The sequence below is a fragment of the Schistocerca serialis genome, chromosome 2, assembly GCF_023864345.2.
Source record: "Schistocerca serialis cubense isolate TAMUIC-IGC-003099 chromosome 2, iqSchSeri2.2, whole genome shotgun sequence".
Lineage (NCBI taxonomy): Eukaryota > Metazoa > Arthropoda > Insecta > Orthoptera > Acrididae > Schistocerca > Schistocerca serialis.
Window position 1 is genome coordinate 677,764,861 of NC_064639.1, and position 17,309 is coordinate 677,782,169.

The following is a 17,309-nucleotide window of genomic DNA, read 5'->3' on the forward strand; positions in this document are numbered from 1 at the left end:
CCCCTCACAAATGTTCCATGCGCTCTCCGCTGAACAAATGACAAATATCTCGATGATGGTCGAACACGGATTTTTGCGAACAGGCCTGAAGTTACCGAATTCACCGAAACTGCTATGTGCTGTCGCCTCTCACCCAGAGTTCTTGGAATGGGAGGCACACAGGGAGAGTCTTTCACAAACCCAGCACAATAACGCCTTTCTATAAAATCAGGCGACCTTGGACCCTAGTGGTGAAATGCGAAATCCACGCTCCAGTTATGTTGTGGGTAGCGCAGTGCCCAAGTGGATAAAAATCAAGCCTCACAGTAACTGTAACTGAATTACGGGTATTGAAAAGGAGAAGGCGAGAACTTGTGCCATACTGGGACTCAAACCCGGATTTCCCGCTTTGACGATCGCCTTAACAACTTCAGCTGTCTAAGCACGCTTCCCGTCGAAACCAAATTCCCATCTTGTGGTACAATACATACATAGCATCCCCCGTCCGTTATCCTCATTGTTCGCAGATTCCCGCAAGAGGTCAGACGAATAGTGCACCCACACTGAATGATCATTCATTACTGTCAATGCCCATATATTTATATGTGTTGTGTTTGTTATTTCGGACATGTCCGAAGTAACAGACACCTGGTACGATGCCTCATAAATTATAGTGTGTTTCAAAAAGAATGATCTGACTTCAAAACTCCATTTATGTTGACAAAAACATACTATAAGCATGAGTTGTACTAAAAAAAATCTTAAAGTTTTGCCTATGCTGTTACAAATGCCCTGTGTCCAGCAACAGCACGAACAACATCTACACGATAGCTAAATTCGTCATAATCTTCACACAACGTATCTGCTTTTATAGAAATGATGGTGGCTGTTATTCTGTTCTTCACTTCTTCTATGTAACGAGGTAAAGAGGAGATGAACACACTTTCCATCACATATCCCAACAAGAAAAAATCGCATGGCGACACGACTGGCAATCTTGGAGGCCAAGAATGCAGGGCAGTTGTAGCCGCCCCCCCCCCCCCCCCCTCCCGTTGATCTGCTGTCCTCGACTTCTCTGACGTAAGATACTGATGTTGTTTTCTAGCTCTATTTGTTCCTGATTTGATTTCACTAGAAATTCAAACTGCTACTGATATCTCCAGATGGCCTATTGACCACAGTGGTAGGATTACTTTCCTCACAAGGACCTACAGTTTCAAACTCGTCGCTTTCGGTTTGGTCATTACTCCTTACCAAACTAGTTCTACTCATGTTTGACGTCTCAGGAGCCAACAAATCCCCTGTCCTATTAACATTTAAATTTTCAACCCGGTTTTCATCCTCGCTCGTATCTGCTCTTCGTAAAGTCCCTAGACTTATATCTAGATTCGATCTTAAATTGTATCCCCGTTTCATTGTTGTAGATATACACCCTCAGAGTAACACGAAAATAATAATACACAGTCAATAAAATATAACTCTAACTACTTATACAGTTTGTGTGTCACGGACCTGCCTCATTTATCCACGCAATTAAAATTAAAAGGAAGCACAATGAGGTACTGTATTTACACATACAAGTCCGAGCCGCAGTAACACAAGTCACTTATTTCTTACCTACTGTACAGCTTCTGACGTCATGTAGTTCCCTGAGATAGGCGCCTCGTTGTCGGTCGCACTCGCAGATGCCATCTTCCGTCCGCAATCAGCTCGTGTCGTTGCGCTTGTGTCGTGAGTTGTCGTAGTGGAGAATATGAAACATGTAATTGGAAGTTTTCAGACACTACCCATTAAGCAATCACAACAATTATATTTCACACTATTTATTACGTAATAATTGTTTTCATACCTTTTTTCGAGTCACGCGTTGGGCGCCAGTTATAGCCGCCCCCGTCGATCTGATGCCGCCTTCTCTGACGTAAGATATTGATATTGTTACCTACTTTATATGTCTGACTTTTCGTTATATCTACACATCAGTGGAGCAGCTACAAACATCTTCAGTGTAACGGCGACTAAGTTTCGGGTTTTCATAATAATAATTAATGTTGACTTTCTTCACTGTCTATCACCCTTCATTTGTTGCTGCATTACCGAAGACAAGATAGTTAATAACGTCTTTGGATGATAGTTATTATTTCAACTTCCTGTTTCCGACGTTATTACTTATCCGCGCTATTTCTGATTTTGTATTGTTTCTATCCGATTGAAAATGAAATGTTAAACAACTTTTAGCTCACAATTTACGCTTCGTAATATTTCATAATCGAATCTTCCGTCATCCAGAGACACAGCTTGCAGCTTTCCTACGGTTATCGTTGACTAATACACGCACTGTTGTGGAAATCACTTTAGTTTTTTTATTAACAACATTTAATAATAATTAAATGATGATGAAGGATTGAGTTTTGTTTATAGAGAAAGGGAGGGTTGATCCTACAATTACTCTCAGCAATAACGACAACTAAAATTCCGTGATTTTTATAGTTCGTCACTCAAAGATATTAGAGCAAGGACTATGGTCCATTACTATACTTCGATACAGACATTCAAACTTCGTACGCTTTTACTTTCACAATGCTAATTGTCCAGTTCCGTTCTCATATTCAATTTAACGTCCCTTCGTGTAGTACGCAGATCCTAGTATCGGTTATCCGGCTTGTAATAGAGTTTAATACTGAGCGCTGCTTTCTCTCGCGCACACAATCCCTCAGATATTCTTAGTCCGTTACCTTACGGCAAAAATCTACCTGGAACTCAGTAAGACGTAAGTCCGCCCCGTATAAATAGGCACTTTTCTTGCGGTTTAATAGAAGTGCCCCTATCCCTTCCGTAGCATATCACACGGAAATATCGCACGCCGCAGCTACATAGACTTATTCAGAGCACAGAAAACAAGACAAGAGAACTAACAATAACCGTACATGGTTTATGTAGCAGAATTTAGAAGCAAAAGTAGCCTCGTTGAACCCTCTTATTTCCCTGAAGTCCTGCTTTGCTGCGGGCGTTATTCTGATGTTAGGTTATATATCGATAATTTTATCAAAAACTTTTGGTATGCTATTAATTATTTCCGATATTATCTATCACCTTTCCCCTATATGAGAATAAGACTGATAATATTGTTCTCAATTAAAATAGCGGTTATACAATGTCTCGAGGTCCTGTGCGCCCTATCCAGGGTTGAGCTATCTTCAAATGCTGCAGAACTGGCTTTTTCCACAACGTCAAGGGGACTCCGATGACTTAATTTTGCAACAGGATGGAGCTCCACCACACTGGCACAACAACGCGCGTTTCTCAGTGACACTCGGCCTCAACGCTGGGTGGGGCGCACGGGACCACAAGACTCAGCCCTGAATTCCTGGCCTCCAAGGTCGCCAGATATGAATCCATGCGATTTTTTCTAATGGAGATATGTGATAGAAAGTGTGTTCGTTTCCTCTTTACCTCATGACGCAGAAGAAATGAAGAACAGATTAACAGCCACTGTAACTTCTACAAAAGAAGATACATTGTTTAAAGTTTATGACGAATTTAGCTGTAGTCTAGATTTTGTTCGTACTGCTTCTGGTGAACACACAGAGCATTTGTAATAGCATTGATAAAAATGTGAAACTTTGTGAGCATTTTGCAACTCATACGACTTTTGCAGTATGTTTTTATCAATAAATATGAAATTTTGAAATCAGGTCATTTTTAAACACCCTGGATATATATGTATATATAAATGACGAAATAGAAATTCCAACATCAGATGCAATCGAAAATATATATATCTATGTGGTGTGGTGTGCGACAATTTTGGAATTTGGGCTGTACAGGAAGTATGCTCGGATAGTCGAAGTTGTTAAGGCAACCGCTTGCATAAATCATGAAATATGGGTTCAGATTCTGGTCTAGCACTCATTTTCAATTGTTGCCGTAGGATCATACCTGGTGTCCGTTCTTTTGGACATGTCAGAAATAACAGACACGACATATACAAATATATGATCTTTGATAGCAATTAATGATCATTCAGTGCGGATGCAATATTCGTCTGAACTCTTGAAGGAATCGGCGTAAGGCAGCGAACAGTGAGGGTAACGGATAGGGAATGTTATGTATGTACTGTGCAACAAGTTGGGAATTTGGTCTGGACGGGAAGTGTGCCAGTATAGCTGAATTGGTTAAGGCAATCATCGAATAAAGTGGGAAATCCGGGTTTGAGTCCCTGTGTGGCACAAATTTTCACTGATTGCCATTGAACGTACTTCAATTCCCGATTGTCCGCCCCGATAGCTGAGTGGTCAGCGTGAGGTATTGCCGTCCTACGGGTCCGGGTTCGATTCCCGTCTGGGTCGGAGATTTTCTCCACTCAGGGACTGGGTGATGTGTTGTCTTCATCCCCATCCGGCGCGTAGGTCGCCCAATGTGGCGTCGAATGTTATAAGACCTGCACCATAGCGGCCGGACCTGCCCCGCAAGGGACCTCCCGGCCAATGACACCAAACGCTCATTTCCAATGCCCGATTGCGGCTGATCTTGGTATTTATATTTCCGGAAATAATACTTATAATAGTAATAATAATAAAATAATGGAGGAATTATGAATTATACTGATTAGTTTAGCAGTTTGGAATCCTTGTTTAGTGTCCGAAGAAGTGGAAGGAATAATGAAAGAGGAGATAATTGAGATGAAAGTGACAATGGTTATTAGTAAAGAAGAAAATTTCAGTAGAGAAGTCTGTTGGCAAGGAGAGAGGCGGGGAAGTAGAGGGGTAAGGAGTGTTGACGAGAGTGAGCTGCAGAATAGACAGTCATTGTGGAAGAAGGTGGTCCATTAGCTGTCTTTCAAAGTTTGAAAGGATTTTAATTCCTCTAATAACTTGAGGAAGATCGTTCCAAAACTGGGTTTCTGCTAATGAAAAGGATTCAAAGAACATGGCAGTGCTGTGCAGTGCTACAGAGAAGATTATAATTTGTTGACGACGAGAATTTTGCTGTGTTGTTTTGACAGTAGTGTAAGGGTTGAAGGTAAATAAGGAATGCAAAGGTTGAGAAGACGATAGAGAAAATGTAGAGTATGATAGTTTCTAGGCTTATTGGAGCGTAGCCATCATAATTGTTTGTAGGTAGGAGTGATACTGTCGAAATAGCATACGTCTTAAATGTATCTCACACGAGCATTGGTCATCAGGTCCAGCTGACGTGAGCCCACATGCGAAAATCCTTGGAGAATAGGATCATCATAATGAGAGATGGGGAATATCAGTCACTCTACAAGTTTCCTTATAGGCTCGAGTGGAATACTTATTCATATTTTTGTAGTAATTCAAGTGACGCTGACACTTTCTTACAGACTGCAGTTGCGTGTTCAGTCCAGTCTAAGCGATGGTCCAGAATTATCCTCAAGTTCTTTGGAGAAGAAGAAACGGATTTTTCCATGCTGTTTAGAATTGAGGCAGAAGAGATTTTCTGTTCTAATGGGTAATAAGTCTTTTGTGAGCGACTAAGATTGGATGCATGTTAGATGGGTAAGTTTCAGCGTTTAAATGATATTTGTAATGGGAGACAATAGTAAACACCTCATTAACATATAATGAGGGAAGTGATGGACCATATACTGTTTCTTGTGGAATCCCTGATGCGCCATTTCTCCACTGTGACCTCTTTGTTCTGATGATTAGACGCTGTTGGCACGATGTAAGGTACGATTGGAACCATTGTACAGCACTCGAAGAAAAGTTTTGACTTCAGAGTTAAGCAAGTAGAATTTCAAATTCGACTGTATCGAAAGCTTTACTGAAACACAAAAAGCACGTAATAATCGCCTCTTGTTTGTCCAAGGTTTGTTTGAGTTCATCAATCACTTTTATCAGATCAGTCGTCATGCTGCAGTTTTTCTGGAAAATAGACTGGGATTCCTCCAGAAGATCATTTGATTGAATCTTCTTGAAACACTCTAAGCAGAAAAAGAGTGGCTGTAAGACTATTTTGCATGAACATGTAAATAAATTTCTTGCTTTTATGTGGTACCTAAAAGCCGTGGTGAAAGTAAAACAGACAGACGTGAAGTGCTCGTTAAGCGGGTGGCGCCTGTCGGCCACGTGTTTTTCGTAACCTTGCAGCCAGTTGTCAGAAAGAATTCTGCAGCAACCGGTCACATTTGAACTGGAGTTGACACTCGCCTTGAGACCGGCGTCAGGACTTGGGCGGGCTTCCCGGCGACTTTGGCTATGTATGGCGTTCCACCGCGCCCAGCAGGTCGTGCGCCTAACAGCCCTGCACCGAAGATAGTGCCAATCAGTTCACAAATATTGTACAGTTGTCTATTTCATCCAAATCACAAGTAAGGTAAGGTGAACTGAGTGCACAGTAAATTCATAAACGATTTCAAATGGGCATGCAACGTTTGTTTATACAGCCATAGCACTTTACCTTCCTTAACTGTGGTGATGAGACTGTCCTTTTTTAAGATACAGATTCAGTAGTTTGTTTTGAGAAACATTTACTGTTGATAACATCAAAATTCTTGAAAAATGCCTAGTTGTGCACTTATCCCGCTAAAGTGGGGCAAGTGCACAACGTACCCCGTGGAAGTTCTCTTTTTTGTTGGCAGTAATGCTGGGGAAAATGTCTAGTAGAAGCCGGCCGCTGTGGCCGAGCGGTTCTAGGCGCTTCAGTCCGGAACCGTGCTGCTGCTACGGTCGCAGGTTCGAATCCTGCCTCGGGCATGGATGTGTGTGATGTCCTTAGGTTAATTAGGTTTAAAGTAGTTCTAAGTCTAGGGGACTGATGACATCAGATGTTAAGTTCCATAGTGCTTAGAGCCATTTTGTCCAGTAGAACATATTCTGATATTTATTTTTATGGCTGAAGCTCCGAAGTTGGATTAATACTTTTTGAGCTTTCAACTTTTGTGCTTTGATGTGTCATAACGCTTATGGATGTCAAGAAAATACGTAACATTAAAAGCAATATTTTTTGTGTCAATGAATATATTTTAGTGATGTATCATAGAAAACAGTCTTCCTTCATCAGCATAAAGGTTTGACATAGGATAAAGGTGCACATCTTTACGCATAATACAGCTTACATTAAAGGGGGAAATTACAAATGACAGCAAATCTCGTCGTCTTAAGCACTACAGTTTTAATCTGCCAGGAAGTTTCATATCAGCACTCACTCCACTGCAGAGTGAAAATCTCATTCTGGAAACTAACAGTAATTTAACTAAATAATAAATGACAACCAAATATACTGAAACACAAATACAGTAAATAAAATAGAAATATTTTCCCGTCTTGGAGAACTTGTTGTTGTTGTTGAGGAACGTAATCTCCTACCTCCCACAACTTTAGCTTTTGAAGGATGCCTATCAAATCCTGTCTCGTCTAAATTAAAAATCATATCTGATGTATTTTCAAGCCCAAAATCTTTTATGGTAAATTCAAGGAGTTTGAAGTAGTAATTGATGATGAGTTGATCCACACAATTTTTTCTGCAGGTTTCAGTGCTTTGTGATTTTTTAACAGATAAATTATTGCATTTCATGCTCGCATAGAGCCAATCATAGTTTTGTTTGTCATTTGTTTTTTCAGTTTATTACTTTTAACAAACCCGCTTCTCAACGACTAAAGCTCCTGTCTTGACAGTTTAGAGCTGTACTTTCCCATCTCAGTTATTCCTGCTTCCACGCTCTTTCCGACGTCAGGCGAAAACGTGGTTGAGCGACCGTGGGAGAATGATTTGACCGGTCTTCTACCTTTGAAATGATCTCTTAATGTAAAATACGGTACACTGTATATCTTAGAAGCGCGATATGTATTCATTCGGCCAGATTACACCTAATCCGCAGCAGCTTTTGTAACTATTGCCGTATACTGCTCTCCTCTCATCGTTTTCCTGTCACAGAGTATCTTTAATTGAAAACGTTGAAAGTATTTAAAAGGACAATATTCACTTACGTGAGAATCCTATTCGTTATCTACTCAGTCTTTTTTTTTTTTTTTTTTTTTTTTTTGTTCAACATTTTGGCCTTGCCCACAAATTAGAGTGCAATTGACTCACTATTGAATTTTGTGGACCAAGTGCACATCAAGGCCTCAGTCTTCAACACAAGGAAAATAACTGAAAAGTTAATACATTTGTTAAAGTACAAAATCAACACTATTTACTCGCCGTCTCAAAACTGTAAAAGCTGCAAACAATCTCATGAAGACAATAGATTAGAGAAACGCGCTTTGGAATGCATGCGTAGCTTCTGGAGATGCTGCACCTGACACCAGCACACTATAGCTAAGACATAAAGAAATACATATATCTCGACCACCTATAGTTCACTATATGATCACGCGGTGGCAGCTCTGTAGAAAACATTTCAAGAAAACTGTGAACTAATTGTGCACTTGCCCCGAAAGCGCTCTTACTTCCTCTTACCTAACCAGACTTGTTGACTTTTTAACGATTTTGCCAACACTTAGTACAGCAAATTAACCTTCATGTATAAGAACCGAAGGACATGAAGGGAATGGGACAGGGCTGTAACGTATCTTCTATGTTGTTCATTCTCTAGACAGAGCGAAGATTAAAGGAAAGCAAAGAGAAATAACGAAAGGGTAATATAGTTCGCAGAGGAAAGGTAAAAGTTTTGAGGACTACCGCTGTCACTGCAATGCTTCCACAATCTGCAAAGGACTTTGAGGATAAGCTAAATAGAATCAATATTGCTTTGGAAAGATGTCATGGGATGAACATCAATAAAAGTAAAACGTAGGGCATGAAATCAAGTGACACAATGGAACTTAGATTTGTAAATGAGATACTATGTGTAGTAGACGCGTTTTGACGTTTGGGCAGCAAAATAACTGAAGATGGCCTGAAATAGAGAGGACATGAAATGCGGACTGATAATAGCAAGCAATGAATTTCTAAATAAAAAGGAACATTTTATAGTGTAATGTACATTTAAGCGTTAAGAAAACTATCCTGGAGTGCAGTGGCGTGCATCTCCCAGTGCCAGTCCGTGCCAGCCCGCCTCAGCCCGGCTCGCTCACGTAGAGCGTGTAGGGTCGGTCCGGCGCGGTGTCAGTGGGTTCCACTCGACCGGGCTGCCCCTCCTGGCTGCCGGGCTGGCCACAGCTCTCTCAACCTAAAATCGCACAGCAGGCTGAACTCGCCGAGCGACTCACTTGCCTGCAGAGCGAACGCCGCTAGTCGTCTCGAGACGGAGTGGTCTGTAAACAACAAATAAATACCCTCAGTCAAAACTAGAAAACCAATACAACGATTAATCGTCCTATATGTCGATTACATATGAAACTCGAATAACGTTTTCATTAACTACTTTGGCACACTGAAAAACTTGGCAGAACCCAAACTGTTAAGTCCTGCGACTGAGCCAGAAACTAAGTCCAAACATGGGCCGACAGACCTCAAAAGCCAGACTCCCGTAGAAACGCCCAAACAGCGACAGACCAGCTATCAAATAGCGGACGACCGAACACGCACACACCGAGGAACCTGGCTGTAGACCTTCTAAAACCTCGATTACCCCTCCAAAAACTATCCCCTCTTCTAACCCTGAGCGTCTCCCTCCTGCGAAAAGTGCACCTAATGACGTCACATTGGACCCTTTTGTGTTCGCCAATATAGATTTATAACTTTTTAATCATACATTTAATTTAAATTCCGATTATATCATTAGCTGCGTGGTACAGTTCTAGTTCAGTAACATATTTCACAATAATTTCTAAGTGCCATATTTAACTCGTAAATTAGAAATTTAATTATTCACAATTTGAGCTTTAAGCGGCAAAAATAGTTGATCCTCTTGGCATCACAGTTTTTTAGTTCACACTTACAAATGGTATATCATTTGCATCAGATTTTATCTCCTATTTTCATAGCTGCAATCACAACTAACATATCTTTGACGAAATTCAAACTGTGGGCAAAGATTAGGCAAATTTAACACTAAAGAATAAAAATCGTTAGTAAAAATAATAATCTTACAATCTAAATAATGTGTGTAGTTATTAGAATCCGACGCCAACACATGGTGCCATACTGTCATCGTATTTGTCTTCATTTATAAGTTATGATAAATTTAATTAATTTTCAATTAAAACGATTCTCTCATCTTAATTATTAGAGTTATGGTTTCTACGATTAACTCAGTCAACGCATTTCATCAAAAGCAACAATCTGTATGCTCAATCCCTTTAGTGTCGTGATTGCATTAAAAGTTATGAATTACAAAGTGCATACATTTTAAGTAAATGTATTTGTATCTGTGAATTGTGTTGAATATAACGCTCAGATGATATCTTTGTGTCATTACGTCTTAATTAAATCCTTTTTCGTATGACGTAGATGTGGTTCTGTACCCAGTGTGCTTTTTGCTGCACATGTGCAGGCGATTACAAAGCAACTGAAACTTTCCAGTGGCCACTGGCTGCTGACGTCAAGAGCTGCGAAGAACCCCGCAGGTGGTCCGCGCTCCGCGCATCGGAAGCGAGGCGTTGAACAGCGGGAAATGGGGATGCCGCACGGACGCAAGAAGCCGCCCCACGCTAACCGAGGCCGCGCTATTGAAATGCGGCACTCGGCCAGCACAACTAATGCGCCGATATCACTTGTGTTACAAAGTTAACGGGCTCGCAGTGTCACTGAAGTGGACAAGATTAGAGAGAAATACAAATTATTGATTAACTAATAATGTTTCCTTTGGTTTTCTTATAACTGCAAAAGGAGCTTATTGGATTCGAAGTCACTCTCGGAAAGGATAATGACAGCACTACTCGAACAATTGTGCAAAATATTACTGTTGTTCAGCGCTATGAACTTATTCAAGTGCAAGTGGCTGAAGGAGAATTGAAAGATACATTTTATAAAGGGTTAAATGGAGTCCATAAGAAACCTAGTCGTAGAAACATAAAAGGTATTAGTGGGGGGCTTCAACGCAGAAGTCGATTCAGAAAATGAAAGGCTTAAATACATTATGTGTGTCCACGGCATTTGTTACAGAAATGCAAATGGCGAACTGCTAAGAGATTTGTGCATTGAGCGTGATCTAGTGATTGGTGGTACACTGTTGTCACACCGTAACCTGAGTCTTGCCAAATCATGTTGCTGAATGTCAAATACATCACATAGACATAAACCGTAAGTTTCGATGCTCTCTGTTCCACTGCTAGAAAAAAATTGCAACACCCTCAAGGACTGTGTTTAGTGGCACGAGGGATAATATGTGTATACTGAGGGGTTGCAGTGTCATCGGCTATCAGGTGGCGCTCAGGGTGCCTGCTCATGCACGGCCTGTTTTCGCAGAGATCAGATTTAAGATTGTGCAAAGAGAACCAAGCTCAGTCACAGGAGCAAAAAAATGGATATGAGAAACTTAAAAGATCAAAAGATCAAATAAAGATTTGCCCTTGGACTAAAAAAACAAATTTCACCCCCTCTTTGAAGAAAACTTCATGCAGGAAGGAATTTAAGCAGTTTGGCAAAAATTTAGACAGATGTCTAAATACTGGGGAGAAAATTTTTTTATTAAGGCACATCAAAGGAAAGAATGGATTCCCTCGACACGTGGCATGAGATAAATGCAGGAAATAACTAGAACAAAGTTAAGTGTTTGTAAGAAGGACAGCGCAGATAATAGAAACGTATAAACAGTCCACTTCGACACACAAAAGAGGGAATATTGGGACAAAGAGAGATAAAATCAAGTGGACAGATGATCAGACGCAGTCATCAGAAAAGGCAGCAAAGCAGGGTTTTATAAAGGAGTTGTACAACACTACCAAACGGCTTTCAAAGAAGATCTTTAAACGTGAAGAACAGTTCATAACAAAGGATAGGGTCATAATTACAACCCAATAGATGCAGCCAGAAAGATTGGAGGAGCATTGCAAGGAACAGTGGATGGAGAGCTGTACTTGGGCGCTTTCGAACTGGGCACGGCAGCAAATCACGGCGCGTTAAATTTCTAAGTTCCAACGCCTTACACACCAGTCACTGCAAGAAGAGAAATTTAGCAGTAGCACTGTGTTTAATCTCACAGATAAACCACTGAGTGACATTGCAATGTCAGTGTTAGAAAAGGGACTTAATTTTGCGCCTACTCCCGAGACCTTGCCCATCAAGGAGTTCATCAGTGCCGTTGAACAAGATGTTTTAAAACTTCCGATTGATGCTGCTGAAGAAATAAGGCGAGAGGCTTGCAGATCAATAACCAGGATGCCTGCACCCAAGCAGAATGTCACCGTTGAAGACAGAAGAGCGCTCCGTTCTTTAAAAGAAGACAATGATGTAGTAATTTTACCAGCTGACAAGGGTAACGCCACTGTTCTGCCTGCTACATCTTATTTTGGTAAGATGATGGACTTACTACAGGATACAATGTATCGCCGTCTTCAGAAAGATCCGACGGATGCCGTACAACGGAAGACATCCGCTCTCCTCAAATCCAGCCAACTTCCTGACCATCTGGAGAAGAGTTTAAGAGAACGAGCACCAGTTCCGTCACGGCTTTATAGCCTGCCAAAGATACATAAGGAGAATGTTCCGCTTCGCCCTATCGTCAGTAATGTAGGTGCTCCAACATACCACCTAGCTAAACATCTGGCTTCTCTTCTGAGTCCCATGGTGGGGAAATGTGAACACCATATTCGAAACTCAGAAGATTTTATACGGCGACTAAATCATTACAACTCATAGAAGCTAAGCTGGAAGAGGACATCATACACCTTTTCAAACACGTGCTTACCTCGACTTATTTTTTTATTCAACGACCAGTATTTAGAGCAGACTGACGGTGTTGCTATGGGTAGCCCTCTGTCTCCCATAGTAGCTAATCTTTTTATGGAAGACTTCGAGGACAAAGCACTTGAGACGGCGGTTTTGAAACCCAAATGTTTTTGGAGGTATGTAGATGATCGTTTGTGGCATGGCCGCATGGGACTGCAACGCTTCCTTCTTTTCTGGAACATCTGAACTCCCTCCATCCAAGCATCTGTTTCAAATGGTTCAAATGGCTCTGAGCACTATGCGACTTAACTTCTGAGGTCATCAGTCGCCTAGAACTTAGAACTAATTAAACCTAACTAACCTAAGGACATCACACACATCCATGCCCGAGGCAGGATTCGAACCTGCGACCGTAGCGGTCACATAGTTCCAGACTGAAACGCCTTTAACCGCACGGCCACACCGGCCGGCATCTGTTTCACAATGGAGGTAGAGAAAGATGGTGAGCTCCCGTTTCTGGATGTTTTGGTTCGTAGAAAAGGAGACGGCTCCTTGGGTCACAGTGTGTTCCGGAAGCCTACGCACACAGACTAGTATTTACAAGCTACGAGCTGTCATCGTCCCTCACAGCGCAGCCGTGTATTACGGACGCTAGTGCATAGGGCTAGAGCCATCTCAAATCAGGAGAGCTTATCGGCAGAGCTTAGCCATCTCCGCTCTGTATTTGCCCAGAACAGGTACTCCGAGAAGCAGATCCGGAATGCATTTCGACCAGCACGCTCCAAACCTCAAGAACAGCCTGAAGAAGCAGAGAACACCACAGGGTTGGTTTTTCTACCGTATGTCGGTGGCGTGTCTTTTAAAATGGGCAGAATTTTCAAGAAATACCAGATTAAATGTGTTTTCCGGCCTCCAGCACGAGTGCAATCAATGCAGTGCACTGTTAAAGACAACCTCGGCCTGAGGAGACCAGGAATATATAAAATCCCGTGCCACTGTGGGAAGTCTTATATTGGCCAGACGTATCGTACGGTTAAAGACAGATGCGACGAACATAAACGTCACACGAGGTTGGGTCAGCCAGAGAAATCTGCGGTTGCTGAACACTGCCTGGATACGGGACACATCATGATCTATGAAGAAACCAAGATTCTCTGTATGCTTCCATATACTGGGACTCCATCATCAAACAGGCGGTCGAAATACGTATAAGCAGTGACCTAATAAACAGAGACACGGGCTTTCACCTGGGAGCCAGCCATGGCGGCACTAAGGAATCGTCAGCCGCAGATTAGCAACTGCACAGAGTCAACGCAAAAAAAAGGCTCAGTACTATGGGACTTAACATCTGAGGTCATCAGTCCCATAGAACTTAGAACTACTTAAACCTAACTAACCTAAGGACATCACACACATCAATGCCCGAGGCAGAATTCGAACCTGCGACCGTAGCGTTCGCGCGGTTTTAGACTGAAGCGCCTAGAACCGCTTGGCCACACCGGCTGGCGAGTCAATGCAGATGGGAAACCATAGAACATGCTTAAATCGCGCGCCAACACCTCGCGCGCGCGAACGGGGTCCATCGCTCCCAGCCGGATTCTCCCGCGCCGCGGCGCGCTTCCGCAGACCGCGACCCGTTTCTCCAGCAGAGGGCTCTGGTATTCGACGTCCGTCTACATTTGGTCTTCGTTGACGTTGTACCCCAGCTGGCGCCTGCGCTGTTCTAGAAAGCCAACATATAAATTGGCGAGCTTCTCAGCGACGCGACAGTAGCACCTGAATATGGCGGGCAGTTGTCTCGCTGAAATATTGTGCGGTTTTTACAATATTATCCGGCGTAATTCCAGGGAACCTATCAAGCAGATGCAGCGCAGGGAAAGCCTAAAAAAACTATGTAGAAATGACTGGTAAAATCCTTCACACTTTGCTAAAGTATGTTTGGCTCAGAGATAAATCTCCAAAAGAGTGGCAACATAGGTTGGCGGTAAAGCTCCCTAAAATTTTGTCGGCATCTAACAATTGGCGCGGTGTTGTAGTTGCCGTGCAAATGGCCACTCGCCGACTTCTTAGGCTACCGCACACACATGTTCGTCCAGCGGGTAGCCAACCTCTTGGTGTCGTCCGCCGCAACCAGCACAAGAGCTTGCAGGTCAACTCCGATCCGTGCTGATCTCTCATTAGTAAACTCATTATTTGGCCTCCACGATTTCACGTACTCACAAGCAGGTCGCGCAGTATCCATGCTTCACGACAGTAGTCATGCTGGCGCACAACTGCGGAATGACAGGCCACGCTGACCGCACAAGTTGTTCCTCAATCACGAAGGCACCGCGGAGTGCCCATCCTCCGAAATACACTCACGCTCCGGGCACGCTGCGGCTCATCAGTCGGAACACAAACAGATCCCACTGCACCATCCATCCGACAGCACTCCTAGATTGATCCTGACCCAACCAAGACCATGTACACTCCTGGAAATGGAAAAAAGAACACATTGACACCGGTGTGTCAGACCCACCATACTTGCTCCGGACACTGCGAGAGGGCTGTACAAGCAATGATCACACGCACAGCACAGCGGACACACCAGGAACCGCGGTGTTGGCCGTCGAATGGCGCTACCTGCGCATCATTTGTGCACCGCCGCCGTCAGTGTCAGCCAGTTTGCCGTGGCATACGGAGCTCCATCGCAGTCTTTAACACTGGTAGCATGCCGCGACAGCGTGGACGTGAACCGTATGTGCAGTTGACGGACTTTGAGCGAGGGCGTATAGTGGGCATGCGGGAGGCCGGGTGGACGTACCGCCGAATTGCTCAACACGTGGGGCGTGAGGTCTCCACAGTACATCGATGTTGTCGCCAGTGGTCGGAGGAAGGTGCACGTGCCCGTCGACCTGGGACCGGACCGCAGCGACGCACGGATGCACGCCAAGACCGTAGGTTCCTACGCAGTGCCGCAGGGGACCGCACCGCCACTTCCCAGCAAATTAGGGACACTGTTGCTCCTGGGGTATCGGCGAGGACCATTCGCAACCGTCTCCATGAAGTTGGGCTACGGTCCCGCACACCGTTAGGCCGTCTTCCGCTCACGCCCCAACATCGTGCAGCCCGCTTCCAGTGGTGTCGCGACAGGCGTGAATGGAGGGACGAATGGAGACGTGTCGTCTTCAGCGATGAGAGTCGCTTCTGCCTTGGTGCCAATGATGGTCGTATGCGTGTTTGGCACCGTGCAGGTGAGCGCCACAATCAGGATTGCATACGACCGAGGCACACAGGGCCAACACCCGGCATCATGGTGTGGGGAGCGATCTCCTACACTGGCCGTACACCACTGGTGATCGTCGAGGGGACACTGAATAGTGCACGGTACATCCAAACCGTCATCGAACCCATCGTTCTACCATTCCTAGACCGGCAAGGGAACTTGCTGTTCCAACAGGACAATGCACGACCGCATGTATCCCGTGCCACCCAACGTGCTCTAGGTGTAAGTCAACTACCCTGGCCAGCAAGATCTCCGGATCTGTCCCCCATTGAGCATGTTTGGGACTGGATGAAGCGTCGTCTCACGCGGTCTGCACGTCCAGCACGAACGCTGGTCCAACTGAGGCGCCAGGTGGAAATGGCAAGGCAAGCCGTTCCACAGGACTACATCCAGCATCTCTACGATCGTCTCCATGGGAGAATAGCAGCCTGCATTGCTGCGAAAGGTGGATATACACTGTACTAGTGCCGACATTGTGCATGCTCTGTTGCCTGTGTCTATGTGCCTGTGGTTCTGTCAGTGTGATCATGTGATGTATCTGACCCCAGGAATGTGTCAATAAAGTTTCCCCTTCCTGGGACAATGAATTCACGGTGTTCTTATTTCAATTTCCAGGAGTGTATATACAACGGAATGTTACTGCCAAGTGCTAACCCTTTCTGTAACTCATGAGAGGACTGTGAAGTATACATCGTACTATTATCAATAAATCATGGATCTATGTCTACCGGGGAGTCTGTTAATTGCATTTGCACTGTACCACCAGTACACCCTAAGACAAAAAAAGACACGAAGCACCACGTAGGCAGGACACAAATTGATACACATACAGGTATTGACGGAAAATGTAAACTTATAAGGTTTGGTGGCCGATGGATGAACGTGTGACACTGCAGTGCAATTTCAACGCGCAGCTGGCAAGGATAGTAAACACAGGACACGTCGATACCAGCGTCAGCTGGACAGAATTTGGCACGATATCCCTCAGGAGGACATCCTACAAGTCTATCAATCAGTGCCACGACGAATAACTGGTTTCACAGGGCCAGAGGTGGATCTACGCGTTATTGAGTTGCTTAATTTGGGAATCTCCTTCTCTTCAATAAATCATCTATTCTTTCTTACATTGTAATCATTTCTTCGTCTTTACGTGTACACTACATCTGCCGACTTCCGTCCATGTCGTATAATTCCTCCGTGGTGCGTCGACTTTTTTTTTTATTTTCCTTTTTGCCTTAGAGTGCAAATTATGTTCGATTTAACATTCACTTGAAAATCGATTGTGTAAAGAACAAGCCTGTTTTTGCGCACAGCGCAGCTGTGTTGA

At 43.6% G+C, this 17,309-nt stretch overlaps 1 protein-coding gene across 1 annotated transcript in view; it reads left to right on the plus strand.

Moving 5' to 3' along the window:
* Positions 1–17,309, plus strand: part of LOC126457780 (nose resistant to fluoxetine protein 6-like) — a 338,758-nt gene that overhangs the window by 239,720 nt on the left and 81,729 nt on the right. The gene's annotated exons all lie outside the window — the stretch shown is intronic.